Consider the following 22755-nt stretch of genomic DNA (forward strand, 5'->3'; position numbering starts at 1 on the left):
TATATTTCGACTTTTTAAAGTCTCTGTGTGTTTGTATTGTTTGAATGTATGTATATATATATATATATATATATATATATATATATATATATACACACAAACACACACACACACACACACACACACACAGTCTCTCTCTCCAGATTTTTCAAAGTATGAAGTATATGTGTCTTATTATACACTCCCTAAATTCATTCATGTTCATGTATGTGGATTTATAATCATCTTTTCCAAAGATTATTCTCAGAAATATTCATCCACCTGAAATACACATTTGTTTCCTAGTAATATTTCTACAGTAACTGACCGAGTTTAGCATCAATGCAACTAGATTCCTATGATACATGATGTGTATTTTGACGTTTCTTTTTTTTCGACACTGGTACATCACTATTTCTTCAGTTGATGCACATCATAGGATATATATTTCATCCACAAGTTCACAAATTTACAGGCATTTGGTTCACTTTCAATCACTTCCTGCTTCAGAACACATGTCCTCCTGTATATTTCTGGACTGGCCTTTTCATGAGACTTCTTTCCAAACACATTATTTTCGATTTCCATAATCACTTTTCAAGCAAATCTCACACAGCCTTCATGGTAAACCAGAACCCTAATATTACCATTAGATATATAACTGGTTGGAATGAATGATTGTGTATCAATATTAGATTTCCTATATATTTTCAGGTATCAGTTCAATCCATTATGTAAATTGGAACCAGTTATACTATTTATTCACAGTATGGTCTATTCATGCATTATCTCTATATTCATAGACACAAGGTACACCTATTGGTGCCCCCAAATACTAATCAACATGTCTTCAAGATATTGCTCCCAGAAACGGTGGAAGAAATACTCATGTCACCTGATCTACATATACATTTGATCACAGTGATATTCTGGACACATAATGCAAAGTTCACACTTATGATTGTACCAAAGTCTAAATGGAAAGTGAGCATGGATTACTAAACACATCCTTGTCCAGGGGCCTAATGCTCTCAAATGTCAATCCTATTGGTGACTACACAGTTGCTTCGTCCTAAGAGTACATATTCAACCTCAACCCTGTTGAAAATATCTAATCCTATCACCCACTTTATACTTTGACTGATTTCCCAATGTCTCTATTGATATCTGCTCTCCTACCTAATTTCCCATATTCATTATTGTGACTGACTCTTCACATGTGCTGACATTTACATCTACTCTCTAACTGACACCCTACTGCTAAAGAACTTTTGGTCCAAATGTTATACTCACTCTTCTTCCTAAACCTACTGACTATCTTCCTAATCCTACCTACTATCCCTTTTTGACTGGATGTTCTCTTCCACATTCAATCATCCAAGGTACAAGGTCTTATGCCATTGTATATCAATTTATCTGAGACATCTGTGCAGAATGTAATTCAAAGCTAAGTATCCCAGTCAAGGGCCCAATGCCCTTCTGGGCTTCAAAACTTACTTAGATTTCTGTTGTCATACATATACTTCACCTATACATTATTATATATATCGCAGGTTCCCAATACCATTCTTCATCCAGTAGAATGATTCCTAACCCAAATCAAACATGTTCTTACCCCTAACCATACACTGTTCCCTCAATCCAACTTTACAGAAGAGCAGGGACAGAGTTGGTCTTAAAATAGAGGAATGTAGGGGATCTTCCACCTGCTGAGAACTCAAAGGTCCATGCAGAAATGATCCCTGGAGAAGAAGTAGGCAGCTCTGAAGGACATGAGAGAGCAAAAGTCATCTTCCATGGCAAACAACCTGGTCAGGATGAAGGGTTGTGTCTGTATGAGCCTCTCTCTTCTTAATGTAGACAAGATGGACCAAACCAGGCCTGTGTGGAAAGCTGTTCCTGGGTGCCTATGGAGGATATGCCATTCTAACTTGTGAAAGTGTCACAGGAAGCAGGGGCAGCCTCCATCTCATAGGACCCTTGGAAGCAACTGTTAGGACAATTTGGTTGCCAAGGCAGTGACCTCATTCAGTTCCTGAAGGAAGTGACCTCACCTCACTTCTTTTGTGATGGAACTCTTTGAACTTGGCAACCAGGAAGCCAGGCACCCAGAGCCAGTTTCAGTCCCAGTCCCAGTGGGCTGACTTGTTTGCATTTACCAAGGAGAGAGTCAGTCTTTCTTGGTACCTACTGATGTGAGGATGACCAAATGCCAGGAAAGCTCTGAAGAGGGGACTTTTCTGAGAAAGCAGGTAGTGAGTGGCTCACTGGTGGCTCCTGACAACATCATTGAGTAGGCCAAGGAGGCCAGATCTGAGAGAGGACGGGCCATTTTGGGGGAACATTGTATGGCCCACCAGTCAGAAGACACTCCAGATAGTCACAGACCTACTTGGGGGAAGGAGGTGCCTTAGTGGGTGTGGGTGTGAGTTTATGGTTTTGTCTCATGTTCTGAGAATAGGTAGGAAAGGCAGTTTGTTTGGTTTGGAGTGGACTGTTTCTAGTAAGTCATTTGACAAGGCGAGTGTTTCTATGTCTGTGTATCCCACTGTATCCCTGGTTGTAGACATTGGAAAAGAGAATGAATCAATGGATGCGTCCTGTCTAGTAGAAAACTTTCCAGCATTCATCCTTTCCAATTTATGAATGGACTGGGGCTTGCCTTATCTATGGGCAACACCTACTATCTTGCTAAGTTCCTGTTTTCTTCCTGAATTCTGGCCACTCTCCAGAATTGGCTCATGGTTTTGTGTCCAAGATATGTACCACCTCCCAGCTCTGTGACATGGCCATGTACTGGATAACTGAAGGGAATGGCAAGCATCTCAGAAAACTCAGATATCAGTGTGACTAGTAAAGTGTCAGTGGAGAAACCCTGCTTTGGGCCTTTTGCTTACCTATTGTTCTGTTGCCCTGAATGTCAGGAAGGTCTTTGCCTCAGGCTACCCCTTTGTGAAGCCTGAAGTAAACAGTTTTCAAATGGCAATGAAGGGGCATCACCTGTGGCTTTTTGCTTAATTCCTTTGCAAAGGGATGTGTGTGAATCAGCCTCTTGGCCCTGTGTGAGGCTGTGGCTTAGATTCTCAGCACCTGATGGATTAAAGAAAGATCCCATGTGTGCATCCAAAGCCAAAATGGCAAAAAGAGCAGTCATTGTGGATGAAGCCTCTCACTTTCCTCTGGAAAGTTCCTGACCTCCATCAAGTGAGAATAGGGATCCTTTGGGTCAAATGAGTTCTTCAAAGCCCTGCAGAGCCTATCCCATAGGTTCTTGGGTTTTCTCATGTCTCCAATTCACAGAAAGAATCTATACCCGAAAGTCAGTAGTCCTCAATTTGGAGAAGCAGAGCAGTATTAATGGCAGGCGTATTTGATCACTCCTGGTTCACAGGCCACCCTGACATTAGGCAAATGAGGGGCAAGGGAGCTTATTCTAGACACTGTCTTGGGCTGCCCCCTCATGGAAACCTCCAGCCAGAGGTTATGATGAGTGTCTATATGGAAGAAGATGAGGGCCATGTGGCAGTGTTTTGGTTGGAATTGTGGTCATTTCTGTGGCGGTTGGAAGGGATGACTTTGTCCACCTGGGCTTGAACTCTGGCGTGATTCCCCTTAGAGACTGAGTTCTGGTACTGAACTCAGAGAAGTATTGCCATGAATTGTGTTGGGATTTTAGGAGGCCACGCATGAGAGTTGCCCTTGGAAACTGAGATCTAGGCCCAGGGTGGCTTTCCACAGAGCACTGGGAATCTCAGCCAGGATATCACATGATTTTATTCTTAAAGACCTGGCAGCCATAATTGAGAGTCAAAACACACAGGGACCTCACATTGTAGACCTCAATGGGCCTGGCTTGATGTGACATTTTGGCCACTCTTGGGAAGCCTTGCCTCTGAGTGTTTCTCCAGAACTTTCATTGAAATGAGCTTCCTCACCATTTAGTGGTTCCTGAATGAATAGAAACCCACAGTGCCTCCAAGTTCATCCTTGAGAAATGGCTTGATAAATACCATGAAATTTTTGAAATTCCCATGACCACGTGGCACTGGAGAACCTTTGGGTGTCCTGTTGCTGATCATGAGTGTACCAGACAGTGCCTTGATTGACTGGGTTTCATGAAAATGGTGTAGAACAGAGATGCCAGTAAGTTGGAGCCTGCTGATTAGTGGGCCTAGAGCAGTGGTGTGCAGGTGTGTGATAAAACATCTGTGGTGGGGCCATGTGGAACTGCCATTGGCATCCACATGGCTTGTGACTGACACGGTGCAGCCAGCAGACCCTTATATGTAAAGGCATCTTGTTCTATGGAGAGGTTTCCGGGCAATGTTCAGAATCAGGTTGCTATGGTCAACGGGGCAAGCTCTGTGGGATAGAAGCCTGGTTGGTGCATTCTCCTAGGACCCTGAGTCAGCACACGTGACAGAACTCCCTCCAGCACTGTGTCCCAGTTGAACTCCTTGTATTTCATGAAGCAAATAGGAAACTCCCAGTGAAGCAGCAAGAAACACCAGGAAAAGTGGAGGATGACCAAATGGCCTCACAGTCCACACGGGGAAACACTTAGACCCCAGTGGCCACAGTTGACCTACAAAGAGAGAATTCAGCACTGCTGCCTCATGTTCATTGGAAAATCAGAAACCATGTCCTCCAGGCCACATAGATGCAGACCAAGCTTTGATGGTCTCACTACAAAGGAAGATAAAGCTCCTGACAACAACATATATTTCAAGGGTCCAACCTCAGAGGCAGTTTCCCAAGAAGTCTTTAGGCCAGCAGAGCTCCATGTTTGGGGAGTGTTTATCCTGTCCCTTACTTATGGAAACTCCTCTACCACCTCCAAGGTTGTGAACTCCTGAGCATTTTCCATTGTATATATGTATTCACAGATTTTCTAACTCTTCTCTTCGAATCGTGTCTTACTTGGGGCAAAGGTAATGTCAAGGCATTGTTCTTGATGAGAGTGGGAAGATTTTTGTGTAGCACAGAATTGCATACACATTGGATTCATTTTCCTATTTTCCATTCAAAATACTGAATCCCTGACACTAACCCATACCCTCCTAGACTCTGATTACCAATCCTGATATGATGGAGGAAAATAACACAAACAGAATAGCAATACATGCAGTTCAGAGGAGGCATGGTGTATAATTGGACTTTCCTTTGGCATTATAAAGGCTAGGTGTTATAAATCTAGTCCAATTTAAGAGAAGTAGTTCTCCATGTGTTTGTAAAGTTAACAAGTATGTGAATTCCTGTCTCCCTTTCTCTGTAGCCTATTCAGCACATGTATTTTTACATGCACATATAGAATCCTACCTGGTATCCCACGTACATTCTTGTGAGGAGGCTGACATGGCAGATACAAATTGTGAGAAGAGATCACTCCTCGTAAATGCTGTTGGAACGGAAAATTCAACCTATGGGTGAGCTTTCTACTTGAACAACATGATACATAAATCCATGTTCAGTAAATTAAATATTTTTGGATCTGTGGATGATACATATTTCATGATGAATTTTGATTGGCATATATATTTCGACTTTTTAAAGTCTCTGTGTGTTTGTATTGTTTGAATGTATGTATATATATATATATATATATATATATATATATATATATACACACAAACACACACACACACACACACACACAGTCTCTCTCTCCAGATTTTTCAAAGTATGAAATATATGTGTCTTATTATACACTCCCTAAATTCATTCATGTTCATGTATGTGGATTTATAATCATCTTTTCCAAAGATTATTCTCAGAAATATTCATCCACCTGAAATACACATTTGTTTCCTAGTGAATGGTCCTTAGAAATCCTAATATTTCTACAGTAACTGACCGAGTTTAGCATCAATGCAACTAGATTCCTATGATACATGATGTGTATTTTGACGTTTCTTTTTTTTCGACACTGGTACATCACTATTTCTTCACTTGATGCACATCATAGGATATATATTTCATCCACAAGTTCACAAATTTACAGGCATTTGGTTCACTTTCAATCACTTCCTGCTTCAGAACACATGTACTCCTGTATATTTCTGGACTGGCCTTTTCATGAGACTTCTTTCCAAACACATTATTTTCGATTTCCATAATCACTTTTCAAGCAAATCTCACACAGCCTTCATGGTAAACCAGAACCCTAATATTACCATTAGATATATAACTGGTTGGAATGAATGATTCTGTATCAATATTAGATTTCCTATATATTTTCAGGTATCAGTTCAATCCATTATGTAAATTGGAACCAGTTATACTATTTATTCACAGTATGGTCTATTCAGGCATTATCTCTATATTCATAGACACAAGGTACACCTATTGGTGCCCCCAAATACTAATCAACACGTCTTCAAGATATTGCTCCCAGAAATGGTGGAAGAAATACTCATGTCACCTGATCTACATATACATTTGATCACAGTGATATTCTGGACACATAATGCAAAGTTCACACTTATGATTGTACCAAAGTCTAAATGGAAAGTGAGCATGGATTACTAAACACATCCTTGTCCAGGGGCCTAATGCTCTCAAATGTCAATCCTATTGGTGACTACACAGTTGCTTCGTCCTAAGAGTACATATTCAACCTCAACCCTGTTGAAAATATCTAATCCTATCACTCACTTTATACTTTGACTGATTTCCCAGTGTCTCTATTGATATCTGCTCTCCTACCTAATTTCCCATACTCATTATTGTGACTGACTCTTCACATGTGCTGACATTTACATCTACTCTCTAACTGACACCCTACTGCTAAAGAACTTTTGGTCCAAATGTTATACTCACTCTTCTTCCTAAACCTACTGACTATCTTCCTAATCCTACCTACTATCCCTTTTTGACTGGATGTTCTCTTCCACATTCAATCATCCAAGGTACAAGGTCTTATGCCATTGTATATCAATTTATCTGAGACATCTGTGCAGAATGTAATTCAAAGCTAAGTATCCCAGTCAAGGGCCCAATGCCCTTCTGGGCTTCAAAGCTTACTTAGATTTCTGTTGTCATACATATACTTCCCCTATACATTATTATATATATCGCAGATTCCCAATACCATTCTTCATCCAGTAGAATGATTCCTAACCCAAATCAAACATGTTCTTACCCCTAACCATACACTGTTCCCTCAATCCAACTTTACAGAAGAGCAGGGACAGAGTTGGTCTTACAATAGAGGAATGTAGGGGATCTTCCACCTGCTGAGAACTCAAAGGTCCATGCAGAAATGATCCCTGGAGAAGAAGTAGGCAGCTCTGAAGGACATGTGAGAGCAAAAGTCATCTTCCATGGCAAACAACCTGGTCAGGATGAAGGGTTGTGTCTGTATGAGCCTCTCTCTTCTTAATGTAGACAAGATGGACCAAACCAGGCCTGTGTGGAAAGCTGTTCCTGGGTGCCTATGGAGGATATACCATTCTAACTTGTGAAAGTGTCACAGGAAGCAGGGGCAGCCTCCATCTCATAGGACCCTTGGAAGCAACTGTTAGGACAATTTGGTTGCCAAAGCAGTGACCTCATTCAGTTCCTGAAGGAAGTGACCTCACCTCACTTCTTTTGTGATGGAACTCTTTGAACTTGGCAACCAGGAAGCCAGGCACCCAGAGCCAGTTTCAGTCCCAGTCCCAGTGGGCTGACTTGTTTGCATTTACCAAGGAGAGAGTCAGTCTTTCTTGGTACCTACTGATGTGAGGATGACCAAATGCCAGGAAAGCTCTGAAGAGGGGACTTTTTTGAGAAAGCAGGTAGTGAGTGGCTCACTGGTGGCTCCTGACAACTTCATTGAGTAGGCCAAGGAGGCCAGATCTGAGAGAGGACGGGCCATTTTGGGGGAACATTGTATGGCCCACCAGTCAGAAGACACTCCAGATAGTCACAGACCTACTTGAGGGAAGGAGGTGCCTTAGTGGGTGTGGGTGTGAGTTTATGGTTTTGTCTCATGTTGTGAGAATAGGTAGGAAAGGCAGTTTGTTTGGTTTGGAGTGGACTGTTTCTAGTAAGTCATTTGACAAGGCGAGTGTTTCTATGTCTGTGTATCCCACTGTATCCCTGGTTGTAGACATTGGAAAAGAGAATGAATCAATGGATGCGTCCTGTCTAGTAGAAAACTTTCCAGCATTCATCCTTTCCAATTTATGAATGGACTGGGGCTTGCCTTATCTATGGGCAACACCTACTATCTTGCTAAGTTCCTGTTTTCTTCCTGAATTCTGGCCACTCTCCAGAATTGGCTCATGGTTTTGTGTCCAAGATATGTACCACCTTCCAGCTCTGTGACATGGCCGAGTACTGGATAACTGAAGGGAATGGCAAGCATCTCAGAAAACTCAGATATCAGTGTGACCAGTAAAGTGTCAGTGGAGAAACCCTGCTTTGGGCCTTTTGCTTACCTATTGTTCTGTTGCCCTGACTCTCAGGAAGGTCTTTGCCTCAGGCTACCCCTTTGTGAAGCCTGAATTAAACAGTTTTCAAATGGCAATGAAGGGGCATCACCTGTGGCTTTTTGCTTAATTCCTTTGCAAAGGGATGTGTGTGAATCAGCCTCTTGGCCCTGTGTGAGGCTGTGGCTTAGATTCTCAGCACCTGATGGATTAAAGAAAGATCCCATGTGTGCATCCAAAGCCAAAATGGCAAAAAGAGCAGTCATTGTGGATGAAGCCTCTCACTTTCCTCTGGAAAGTTCCTGACCTCCATCAAGTGAGAATAGGGATCCTTTGGGTCAAATGAGTTCTTCAAAGCCCTGCAGAGCCTATCCCATAGGTTCTTGGGTTTTCTCATGTCTCCAATTCACAGAAAGAATCTATACCCGAAAGTCAGTAGTCCTCAATTTGGAGAAGCAGAGCAGTATTAATGGCAGGCGTGTTTGATCACTCCTGGTTCACAGGCCACCCTGACATTAGGCAAATGAGGGGCAAGGGAGCTTATTCTAGACACTGTCTTGGGCTGCCCCCTCATGGAAACCTCCAGCCAGAGGTTATGATGAGTGTCTATATGGAAGAAGATGAGGGCCATGTGGCAGTGTTTTGGTTGGAATTGTGGTCATTTCTGTGGCGGTTGGAAGGGATGACTTTGTCCACCTGGGCTTGAACTCTGGCGTGATTCCCCTTAGAGACTGAGTTCTGGTACTGAACTCAGAGAAGTATTGCCATGAATTGTGTTGGGATTTTAGGAGGCCACGCATGAGAGTTGCCCTTGGAAACTGAGATCTAGGCCCAGGGTGGCTTTCCACAGAGCACTGGGAATCTCAGCCAGGATATCACATGATTTTATTCTTAAAGACCTGGCAGCCATAATTGAGAGTCAAAACACACAGGGACCTCACATTGTAGACCTCAATGGGCCTGGCTTGATGTGACCTTTTGGCCACTCTTGGGAAGCCTTGCCTCTGAGTTTTTCTCCAGAGCTTTCATTGAAATGAGCTTCCTCACCATTTAGTGGTTCCCGAATGAATAGAAACCCACAGTGCCTCCAAGTTCATCCTTGAGAATTGGCTTGATAAATACCATGAAATTTTTGAAATTCCCATGACCACGTGGCACTGGAGAACCTTTGGGTGTCCTGTTGCTGATCATGAGTGTACCAGACAGTGCCTTGATTGACTGGGTTTCATGAAAATGGTGTAGAACAGAGATGCCAGTAAGTTGGAGCCTGCTGATTAGTGGGCCTAGAGCAGTGGTGTGCAGGTGTGTGATAAAACATCTGTGGTGGGGCCATGTGGATCTGCCATTGGCTTCCACATGGCTTGTGACTGACACGGTGCAGCCAGCAGACCCTTATATGTAAAGGCATCTTGTTCTATGGAGAGGTTTCCGGGCAATGTTCCGAATCAGGTTGCTATGGTCAAGGGGGCAAGCTCTGTGGGATAGAAGCCTGGTTGGTGCATTCTCCTAGGACCCTGAGTCAGCACACGTGACAGAACTCCCTCCAGCACTGTGTCCCAGTTGAACTCCTTGTATTTCATGAAGCAAATAGGAAACTCCCAGTGAAGCAGCAAGAAACACCAGGAAAAGTGGAGGATGACCAAATGGCCTCACAGTCCACACGGGGAAACACTTAGACCCCAGTGGCCACAGTTGACCTACAAAGAGAGAATTCAGCACTGCTGCCTCATGTTCAATGGAAAATCAGAAACCATGTCCTCCAGGCCACATAGATGCAGACCAAGCTTTGATGGTCTCACTACAAAGGAAGATAAAGCTCCTGACAACAACATATATTTCAAGGGTCCAACCTCAGAGGCAGTTTCCCAAGAAGTCTTTAAGCCAGCAGAGCTCCATGTTTGGGGAGTGTTTATCCTGTCCCTTACTTATGGAAACTCCTCTACCACCTCCAAGGTTGTGAACTCCTGAGCATTTTCCATTGTATATATGTATTCACAGATTTTCTAACTCTTCTCTTCGAATCGTGTCTTACTTGGGGCAAAGGTAATGTCAAGGCATTGTTCTTGATGAGAGTGGGAAGATTTTTGTGTAGCACAGAATTGCATACACATTGGATTCATTTTCCTATTTTCCATTCAAAATACTGAGTCCCTGACACTAACCCATACCTTCCTAGACTCTGATTACCAATCCTGATATGATGGAGGAAAATAACACAAACAGAATAGCAATACATGCAGTTCAGAGGAGGCATGGTGTATAATTGGACTTTCCTTTGGCATTATAAAGGCTAGGTGTTATAAATCTAGTCCAATTTAAGAGAAGTAGTTCTCCATGTGTTTGTAAAGTTAACAAGTATGTGAATTCCTGTCTCCCTTTCTCTGTAGCCTATTCAGCACATGTATTTTTACATGCACATATAGAATCCTACCTGGTATCCCACGTACATTCTTGTGAGGAGGCTGACATGGCAGATACAAATTGTGAGAAGAGATCACTCCTCGTAAATGCTGTTGGAACTGAAAATTCAACCTATGGGTGAGCTTTCTACTTGAACAACATGATACATAAATCCATGTTCAGTAAATTAAATATTTTTGGATCTGTGGATGATACATATTTCATGATGAATTTTGATTGGCATATATATTTCGACTTTTTAAAGTCTCTGTGTGTTTGTATTGTTTGAATGTATGTATGTGTATATATATATATATATATATATATATATATATATATACACACAAACACACACACACACACACACACACAGTCTCTCTCTCCAGATTTTTCAAAGTATGAAATATATGTGTCTTATTATACACTCCCTAAATTCATTCATGTTCATGTATGTGGATTTATAATCATCTTTTCCAAAGATTATTCTCAGAAATATTCATCCACCTGAAATACACATTTGTTTCCTAGTGAATGGTCCTTAGAAATCCTAATATTTCTACAGTAACTGACCGAGTTTAGCATCAATGCAAGTAGATTCCTATGATACATGATGTGTATTTTGACGTTTCTTTTTTTTCGACACTGGTACATCACTATTTCTTCAGTTGATGCACATCATAGGATATATATTTCATCCACAAGTTCACAAATTTACAGGCATTTGGTTCACTTTCAATCACTTCCTGCTTCAGAACACATGTACTCCTGTATATTTCTGGACTGGCCTTTTCATGAGACTTCTTTCCAAACACATTATTTTCGATTTCCATAATCACTTTTCAAGCAAATCTCACACAGCCTTCATGGTAAACCAGAACCCTAATATTACCATTAGATATATAACTGGTTGGAATGAATGATTCTGTATCAATATTAGATTTCCTATATATTTTCAGGTATCAGTTCAATCCATTATGTAAATTGGAACCAGTTATACTATTTATTCACAGTATGGTCTATTCATGCATTATCTCTATATTCATAGACACAAGGTACACCTATTGGTGCCCCCAAATACTAATCAACACGTCTTCAAGATATTGCTCCCAGAAATGGTGGAAGAAATACTCATGTCACCTGATCTACATATACATTTGATCACAGTGATATTCTGGACACATAATGCAAAGTTCACACTTATGATTGTACCAAAGTCTAAATGGAAAGTGAGCATGGATTACTAAACACATCCTTGTCCAGGGGCCTAATGCTCTCAAATGTCAATCCTATTGGTGACTACACAGTTGCTTCGTCCTAAGAGTACATATTCAACCTCAACCCTGTTGAAAATATCTAATCCTATCACTCACTTTATACTTTGACTGATTTCCCAATGTCTCTGTTGATATCTGCTCTCCTACCTAATTTCCCATATTCATTATTGTGACTGACTCTTCACATGTGCTGACATTTACATCTACTCTCTAACTGACACCCTACTGCTAAAGAACTTTTGGTCCAAATGTTATACTCACTCTTCTTCCTAAACCTACTGACTATCTTCCTAATCCTACCTACTGTCCCTTTTTGACTGGATGTTCTCTTCCACATTCAATCATCCAAGGTACAAGGTCTTATGCCATTGTATATCAATTTATCTGAGACATCTGTGCAGAATGTAATTCAAAGCTAAGTATCCCAGTCAAGGGCCCAATGCCCTTCTGGGCTTCAAAGCTTACTTAGATTTCTGTTGTCATACATATACTTCACCTATACATTATTATATATATCGCAGGTTCCCAATACCATTCTTCATCCAGTAGAATGATTCCTAACCCAAATCAAACATGTTCTTACCCCTAACCATACACTGTTCCCTCAATCCAACTTTACAGAAGAGCAGGGACAGAGTTGGTCTTACAATAGAGGAATGTAGGGGATCTTCCACCTGCTGAGAACTCAAAGGTCCATGCAGAAATGATCCCTGGAGAAGAAGTAGGCAGCTCTGAAGGACATGAGAGAGCAAAAGTCATCTTCCATGGCAAACAACCTGGTCAGGATGAAGGGTTGTGTCTGTATGAGCCTCTCTCTTCTTAATGTATACAAGATGGACCAAACCAGGCCTGTGTGGAAAGCTGTTCCTGGGTGCCTATGGAGGATATACCATTCTAACTTGTGAAAGTGTCACAGGAAGCAGGGGCAGCCTCCATCTCATAGGACCCTTGGAAGCAACTGTTAGGACAATTTGGTTGCCAAGGCAGTGACCTCATTCAGTTCCTGAAGGAAGTGACCTCACCTCACTTCTTTTGTGATGGAACTCTTTGAACTTGGCAACCAGGAAGCCAGGCACCCAGAGCCAGTTTCAGTCCCAGTCCCAGTGGGCTGACTTGTTTGCATTTACCAAGGAGAGAGTCAGTCTTTCTTGGTACCTACTGATGTGAGGATGACCAAATGCCAGGAAAGCTCTGAAGAGGGGACTTTTCTGAGAAAGCAGGTAGTGAGTGGCTCACTGGTGGCTCCTGACAACTTCATTGAGTAGGCCAAGGAGGCCAGATCTGAGAGAGGACGGGCCATTTTGGGGGAACATTGTATGGCCCACCAGTCAGAAGACACTCCAGATAGTCACAGACCTACTTGGGGGAAGGAGGTGCCTTAGTGGGTGTGGGTGTGAGTTTATGGTTTTGTCTCATGTTCTGAGAATAGGTAGGAAAGGCAGTTTGTTTGGTTTGGAGTGGACTGTTTCTAGTAAGTCATTTGACAAGGCGAGTGTTTCTATGTCTGTGTATCCCACTGTATCCCTGGTTGTAGACATTGGAAAAGAGAATGAATCAATGGATGCGTCCTGTCTAGTAGAAAACTTTCCAGCATTCATCCTTTCCAATTTATGAATGGACTGGGGCTTGCCTTATCTATGGGCAACACCTACTATCTTGCTAAGTTCCTGTTTTCTTCCTGAATTCTGGCCACTCTCCAGAATTGGCTCATGGTTTTGTGTCCAAGATATGTACCACCTCCCAGCTCTGTGACATGGCCGTGTACTGGATAACTGAAGGGAATGGCAAGCATCTCAGAAAACTCAGATATCAGTGTGACCAGTAAAGTGTCAGTGGAGAAACCCTGCTTTGGGCCTTTTGCTTACCTATTGTTCTGTTGCCCTGAATGTCAGGAAGGTCTTTGCCTCAGGCTACCCCTTTGTGAAGCCTGAAGTAAACAGTTTTCAAATGGAAATGAAGGGGCATCACCTGTGGCTTTTGCTTAATTCCTTTGCAAAGGGATGTATGTGAATCAGCCTCTTGGCCCTGTGTGAGGCTGTGGCTTAGATTCTCAGCACCTGATGGATTAAAGAAAGATCCCATGTGTGCATCCAAAGCCAAAATGGCAAAAAGAGCAGTCATTGTGGATGAAGCCTCTCACTTTCCTCTGGAAAGTTCCTGACCTCCATCAAGTGAGAATAGGGATCCTTTGGGTCAAATGAGTTCTTCAAAGCCCTGCAGAGGCTATCCCATAGGTTCTTGCGTTTTCTCATGTCTCCAATTCACAGAAAGAATCTATACCCGAAAGTCAGTAGTCCTCAATTTGGAGAAGCAGAGCAGTATTAATGGCAGGCGTATTTGATCACTCCTGGTTCACAGGCCACCCTGACATTAGGCAAATGAGGGGCAAGGGAGCTTATTCTAGACACTGTCTTGGGCTGCCCCCTCATGGAAACCTCCAGCCAGAGGTTATGATGAGTGTCTATATGGAAGAAGATGAGGGCCATGTGGCAGTGTTTTGGTTGGAATTGTGGTCATTTCTGTGGCGGTTGGCAGGGATGACTTTGTCCACCTGGGCTTGAACTCTGGCATGATTCCCCTTAGAGACTGAGTTCTGGTACTGAACTCAGAGAAGTATTGCCATGAATTGTGTTGGGATTTTAGGAGGCCACGCATGAGAGTTGCCCTTGGAAACTGAGATCTAGGCCCAGGGTGGCTTTCCACAGAGCACTGGGAATCTCAGCCAGGATATCACATGATTTTATTCTTAAAGACCTGGCAGCCATAATTGAGAGTCAAAACACACAGGGACCTCACATTGTAGACCTCAATGGGCCTGGCTTGATGTGACGTTTTGGCCACTCTTGGGAAGCCTTGCCTCTGAGTGTTTCTCCAGAGCTTTCATTGAAATGAGCTTCCTCACCATTTAGTGGTTCCTGAATGAATAGAAACCCACAGTGCCTCCAAGTTCATCCTTGAGAAATGGCTTGATAAATACCATGAAATTTTTGAAATTCCCATGACCACGTGGCACTGGAGAACCTTTGGATGTCCTGTTGCTGATCATGAGTGTACCAGACAGTGCCTTGATTGACTGGGTTTCATGAAAATGGTGTAGAACAGAGATGCCAGTAAGTTGGAGCCTGCTGATTAGTGGGCCTAGAGCAGTGGTGTGCAGGTGTGTGATAAAACATCTGTGGTGGGGCCATGTGGATCTGCCATTGGCTTCCACATGGCTTGTGACTGACCCGGTGCAGCCAGCAGACCCTTATATGTAAAGGCATCTTGTTCTATGGAGAGGTTTCCGGGCAATGTTCAGAATCAGGTTGCTATGGTCAAGGGGGCAAGCTCTGTGGGATCGAAGCCTGGTTGGTGCATTCTCCTAGGACCCTGAGTCAGCACACGTGACAGAACTCCCTCCAGCACTGTGTCCCAGTTGAACTCCTTGTATTTCATGAAGCAAATAGGAAACTCCCAGTGAAGCAGCAAGAAACACCAGGAAAAGTGGAGGATGACCAAATGGCCTCACAGTCCACACGGGGAAACACTTAGACCCCAGTGGCCACAGTTGACCTACAAAGAGAGAATTCAGCACTGCTGCCTCATGTTCATTGGAAAATCAGAAACCATGTCCTCCAGGCCACATAGATGCAGACCAAGCTTTGATGGTCTCACTACAAAGGAAGATAAAGCTCCTGACAACAACATATATTTCAAGGGTCCAACCTCAGAGGCAGTTTCCCAAGAAGTCTTTAGGCCAGCAGAGCTCCATGTTTGGGGAGTGTTTATCCTGTCCCTTACTTATGGAAACTCCTCTACCACCTCCAAGGTTGTGAACTCCTGAGCATTTTCCATTGTATATATGTATTCACAGATTTTCTAACTCTTCTCTTCGAATCGTGTCTTACTTGGGGCAAAGGTAATGTCAAGGCATTGTTCTTGATGAGAGTGGGAAGATTTTTGTGTAGCACAGAATTGCATACACATTGGATTCATTTTCCTATTTTACATTCAAAATACTGAATCCCTGACACTAACCCATACCCTCCTAGACTCTGATTACCAATCCTGATATGATGGAGGAAAATAACACAAACAGAATAGCAATACATGCAGTTCAGAGGAGGCATGGTGTATAATTGGACTTTCCTTTGGCATTATAAAGGCTAGGTGTTATAAATCTAGTCCAATTTAAGAGAAGTAGTTCTCCATGTGTTTGTAAAGTTAACAAGTATGTGAATTCCTGTCTCCCTTTCTCTGTAGCCTATTCAGCACATGTATTTTTACATGCACATATAGAATCCTACCTGGTATCCCACGTACATTCTTGTGAGGAGGCTGACATGGCAGATACAAATTGTGAGAAGAGATCACTCCTCGTAAATGCTGTTGGAACTGAAAATTCAACCAATGGGTGAGCTTTCTACTTGAACAACATGATACATAAATCCATGTTCAGTAAATTAAATATTTTTGGATCTGTGGATGATACATATTTCATGATGAATTTTGATTGGCATATATATTTCGACTTTTTAAAGTCTCTGTGTGTTTGTATTGTTTGAATGTATGTATGTATATATATATATATATATATATATATATATATATATATACACACAAACACACACACACACACACACAGTCTCTCTCTCCAGATTTTTCAAAGTATGAAATATATGTGTCTTATTATACACTCCCTAAATTCATTCATGTTCATGTATGTGGATTTATAATCATCTTTTCCAAAGATTATTCTCAGAAATATTCATCCACCTGAAATACACATTTGTTTCCTAGTGAATGGTCCTTAGAAATCCTAATATTTCTACAGTAACTGACCGAGTTTAGCATCAATGCAAGTAGATTCCTATGATACATGATGTGTATTTTGACGTTTCTTTTTTTTCGACACTGGTACATCACTATTTCTTCAGTTGATGCACATCATAGGATATATATTTCATCCACAAGTTCACAAATTTACAGGCATTTGGTTCACTTTCAATCACTTCCTGCTTCAGAACACATGTACTCCTGTATATTTCTGGACTGGCCTTTTCATGAGACTTCTTTCCAAACACATTATTTTCGATTTCCATAATCACTTTTCAAGCAAATCTCACACAGCCTTCATGGTAAACCAGAACCCTAATATTACCATTAGATATATAACTGGTTGGAATGAATGATTCTGTATCAATATTAGATTTCCTATATATTTTCAGGTATCAGTTCAATCCATTATGTAAATTGGAACCAGTTATACTATTTATTCACAGTATGGTCTATTCATGCATTATCTCTATATTCATAGACACAAGGTACACCTATTGGTGCCCCCAAATACTAATCAACACGTCTTCAAGATATTGCTCCCAGAAATGGTGGAAGAAATACTCATGTCACCTGATCTACATATACATTTGATCACAGTGATATTCTGGACACATAATGCAAAGTTCACACTTATGATTGTACCAAAGTCTAAATGGAAAGTGAGCATGGATTACTAAACACATCCTTGTCCAGGGGCCTAATGCTCTCAAATGTCAATCCTATTGGTGACTACACAGTTGCTTCGTCCTAAGAGTACATATTCAACCTCAACCCTGTTGAAAATATCTAATCCTATCACTCACTTTATACTTTGACTGATTTCCCAATGTATCTATTGATATCTGCTCTCCTACCTAATTTCCCATATTCATTATTGTGACTGACTCTTCACATGTGCTGACATTTACATCTACTCTCTAACTGACACCCTACTGCTAAAGAACTTTTGGTCCAAATGTTATACTCACTCTTCTTCCTAAACCTACTGACTATCTTCCTAATCCTACCTACTGTCCCTTTTTGACTGGATGTTCTCTTCCACATTCAATCATCCAAGGTACAAGGTCTTATGCCATTGTATATCAATTTATCTGAGACATCTGTGCAGAATGTAATTCAAAGCTAAGTATCCCAGTCAAGGGCCCAATGCCCTTCTGGGCTTCAAAGCTTACTTAGATTTCTGTTGTCATACATATACTTCACCTATACATTATTATATATATCGCAGGTTCCCAATACCATTCTTCATCCAGTAGAATGATTCCTAACCCAAATCAAACATGTTCTTACCCCTAACCATACACTGTTCCCTCAATCCAACTTTACAGAAGAGCAGGGACAGAGTTGGTCTTACAATAGAGGAATGTAGGGGATCTTCCACCTGCTGAGAACTCAAAGGTCCATGCAGAAATGATCCCTGGAGAAGAAGTAGGCAGCTCTGAAGGACATGAGAGAGCAAAAGTCATCTTCCATGGCAAACAACCTGGTCAGGATGAAGGGTTGTGTCTGTATGAGCCTCTCTCTTCTTAATGTAGACAAGATGGACCAAACCAGGCCTGTGTGGAAAGCTGTTCCTGGGTGCCTATGGAGGATATACCATTCTAACTTGTGAAAGTGTCACAGGAAGCAGGGGCAGCCTCCATCTCATAGGACCCTTGGAAGCAACTGTTAGGACAATTTGGTTGCCAAGGCAGTGACCTCATTCAGTTCCTGAAGGAAGTGACCTCACCTCACTTCTTTTGTGATGGAACTCTTTGAACTTGGCAACCAGGAAGCCAGGCACCCAGAGCCAGTTTCAGTCCCAGTCCCAGTGGGCTGACTTGTTTGCATTTACCAAGGAGAGAGTCAGTCTTTCTTGGTACCTACTGATGTGAGGATGACCAAATGCCAGGAAAGCTCTGAAGAGGGGACTTTTCTGAGAAAGCAGGTAGTGAGTGGCTCACTGGTGGCTCCTGACAACTTCATTGAGTAGGCCAAGGAGGCCAGATCTGAGAGAGGACGGGCCATTTTGGGGGAACATTGTATGGCCCACCAGTCAGAAGACACTCCAGATAGTCACAGACCTACTTGGGGGAAGGAGGTGCCTTAGTGGGTGTGGGTGTGAGTTTATGGTTTTGTCTCATGTTCTGAGAATAGGTAGGAAAGGCAGTTTGTTTGGTTTGGAGTGGACTGTTTCTAGTAAGTCATTTGACAAGGCGAGTGTTTCTATGTCTGTGTATCCCACTGTATCCCTGGTTGTAGACATTGGAAAAGAGAATGAATCAATGGATGCGTCCTGTCTAGTAGAAAACTTTCCAGCATTCATCCTTTCCAATTTATGAATGGACTGGGGCTTGCCTTATCTATGGGCAACACCTACTATCTTGCTAAGTTCCTGTTTTCTTCCTGAATTCTGGCCACTCTCCAGAATTGGCTCATGGTTTTGTGTCCAAGATATGTACCACCTCCCAGCTCTGTGACATGGCCGTGTACTGGATAACTGAAGGGAATGGCAAGCATCTCAGAAAACTCAGATATCAGTGTGACCAGTAAAGTGTCAGTGGAGAAACCCTGCTTTGGGCCTTTTGCTTACCTATTGTTCTGTTGCCCTGAATGTCAGGAAGGTCTTTGCCTCAGGCTACCCCTTTGTGAAGCCTGAAGTAAACAGTTTTCAAATGGAAATGAAGGGGCATCACCTGTGGCTTTTGCTTAATTCCTTTGCAAAGGGATGTATGTGAATCAGCCTCTTGGCCCTGTGTGAGGCTGTGGCTTAGATTCTCAGCACCTGATGGATTAAAGAAAGATCCCATGTGTGCATCCAAAGCCAAAATGGCAAAAAGAGCAGTCATTGTGGATGAAGCCTCTCACTTTCCTCTGGAAAGTTCCTGACCTCCATCAAGTGAGAATAGGGATCCTTTGGGTCAAATGAGTTCTTCAAAGCCCTGCAGAGCCTATCCCATAGGTTCTTGGGTTTTCTCATGTCTCCAATTCACAGAAAGAATCTATACCCGAAAGTCAGTAGTCCTCAATTTGGAGAAGCAGAGCAGTATTAATGGCAGGCATATTTGATCACTCCTGGTTCACAGGCCACCCTGACATTAGGCAAATGAGGGGCAAGGGAGCTTATTCTAGACACTGTCTTGGGCTGCCCCCTCATGGAAACCTCCAGCCAGAGGTTATGATGAGTGTCTCTATGGAAGAAGATGAGGGCCATGTGGCAGTGTTTTGGTTGGAATTGTGGTCATTTCTGTGGCGGTTGGCAGGGATGACTTTGTCCACCTAGGCTTGAACTCTGGCATGATTCCCCTTAGAGACTGAGTTCTGGTACTGAACTCAGAGAAATATTGCCATGAACTGTGTTGGGATTTTAGGAGGCCACGCATGAGAGTTGCCCTTGGAAACTGAGATCTAGGCCCAGGGTGGCTTTCCACAGAGCACTGGGAATCTCAGCCAGGATATCACATGATTTTATTCTTAAAGACCTGGCAGCCATAATTGAGAGTCAAAACACACAGGGACCTCACATTGTAGACCTCAATGAGCCTGGCTTGATGTGACCTTCTGCCCACTCTTGGGAAGCCTTGCCTCTGAGTGTTTCTCCAGAGCTTTCATTGAAATGAGCTTCCTCACCATTTAGTGGTTCCTGAATGAATAGAAACCCACAGTGCCTCCAAGTTCATCCTTGAGAAATGGCTTGATAAATACCATGAAATTTTTGAAATTCCCATGACCACGTGGCACTGGAGAACCTTTGGATGTCCTGTTGCTGATCATGAGTGTACCAGACAGTGCCTTAATTGACTGGGTTTCATGAAAATGGTGTAGAACAGAGATGCCAGTAAGTTGGAGCCTGCTGATTAGTGGGCCTAGAGCAGTGGTGTGCAGGTGTGTGATAAAACATCTGTGGTGGGGCCATGTGGATCTGCCATTGGCTTCCACATGGCTTGTGACTGACACGGTGCAGCCAGCAGACCCTTATATGTAAAGGCATCTTGTTCTATGGAGAGGTTTCCGGGCAATGTTCAGAATCAGGTTGCTATGGTCAAGGGGGCAAGCTCTGTGGGATCGAAGCCTGGTTGGTGCATTCTCCTAGGACCCTGAGTCAGCACACGTGACAGAACTCCCTCCAGCACTGTGTCCCAGTTGAACTCCTTGTATTTCATGAAGCAAATAGGAAACTCCCAGTGAAGCAGCAAGAAACACCAGGAAAAGTGGAGGATGACCAAATGGCCTCACAGTCCACACGGGGAAACACTTAGACCCCAGTGGCCACAGTTGACCTACAAAGAGAGAATTCAGCACTGCTGCCTCATGTTCATTGGAAAATCAGAAACCATGTCCTCCAGGCCACATAGATGCAGACCAAGCTTTGATGGTCTCACTACAAAGGAAGATAAAGCTCCTGACAACAACATATATTTCAAGGGTCCAACCTCAGAGGCAGTTTCCCAAGAAGTCTTTAGGCCAGCAGAGCTCCATGTTTGGGGAGTGTTTATCCTGTCCCTTACTTATGGAAACTCCTCTACCACCTCCAAGGTTGTGAACTCCTGAGCATTTTCCATTGTATATATGTATTCACAGATTTTCTAACTCTTCTCTTCGAATCGTGTCTTACTTGGGGCAAAGGTAATGTCAAGGCTTTGTTCTTGATGAGAGTGGGAAGATTTTTGTGTAGCACAGAATTGCATACACATTGGATTCATTTTCCTATTTTCCATTCAAAATACTGAATCCCTGACACTAACCCATACCCTCCTAGACTCTGATTACCAATCCTGATATGATGGAGGAAAATAACACAAACAGAATAGCAATACATGCAGTTCAGAGGAGGCATGGTGTATAATTGGACTTTCCTTTGGCATTATAAAGGCTAGGTGTTATAAATCTAGTCCAATTTAAGAGAAGTAGTTCTCCATGTGTTTGTAAAGTTAACAAGTATGTGAATTCCTGTCTCCCTTTCTCTGTAGCCTATTCAGCACATGTATTTTTACATGCACATATAGAATCCTACCTGGTATCCCACGTACATTCTTGTGAGGAGGCTGACATGGCAGATACAAATTGTGAGAAGAGATCACTCCTCGTAAATGCTGTTGGAACTGAAAATTCAACCTATGGGTGAGCTTTCTACTTGAACAACATGATACATAAATCCATGTTCAGTAAATTAAATATTTTTGGATCTGTGGATGATACATATTTCATGATGAATTTTGATTGGCATATATATTTCGACTTTTTAAAGTCTCTGTGTGTTTGTATTGTTTGAATGTATGTATGTATATATATATATATATATATATATATATATATATATATATATACACACAAACACACACACACACACACACACAGTCTCTCTCTCCAGATTTTTCAAAGTATGAAATATATGTGTCTTATTATACACTCCCTAAATTCATTCATGTTCATGTATGTGGATTTATAATCATCTTTTCCAAAGATTATTCTCAGAAATATTCATCCACCTGAAATACACATTTGTTTCCTAGTGAATGGTCCTTAGAAATCCTAATATTTCTACAGTAACTGACCGAGTTTAGCATCAATGCAAGTAGATTCCTATGATACATGATGTGTATTTTGACGTTTCTTTTTTTTCGACACTGGTACATCACTATTTCTTCAGTTGATGCACATCATAGGATATATATTTCATCCACAAGTTCACAAATTTACAGGCATTCGGTTCACTTTCAATCACTTCCTGCTTCAGAACACATGTACTCCTGTATATTTCTGGACTGGCCTTTTCATGAGACTTCTTTCCAAACACATTATTTTCGATTTCCATAATCACTTTTCAAGCAAATCTCACACAGCCTTCATGGTAAACCAGAACCCTAATATTACCATTAGATATATAACTG

The sequence above is a fragment of the Urocitellus parryii genome, chromosome 5 (genome assembly GCF_045843805.1).
Source record: "Urocitellus parryii isolate mUroPar1 chromosome 5, mUroPar1.hap1, whole genome shotgun sequence".
NCBI lineage: Eukaryota > Metazoa > Chordata > Mammalia > Rodentia > Sciuridae > Urocitellus > Urocitellus parryii.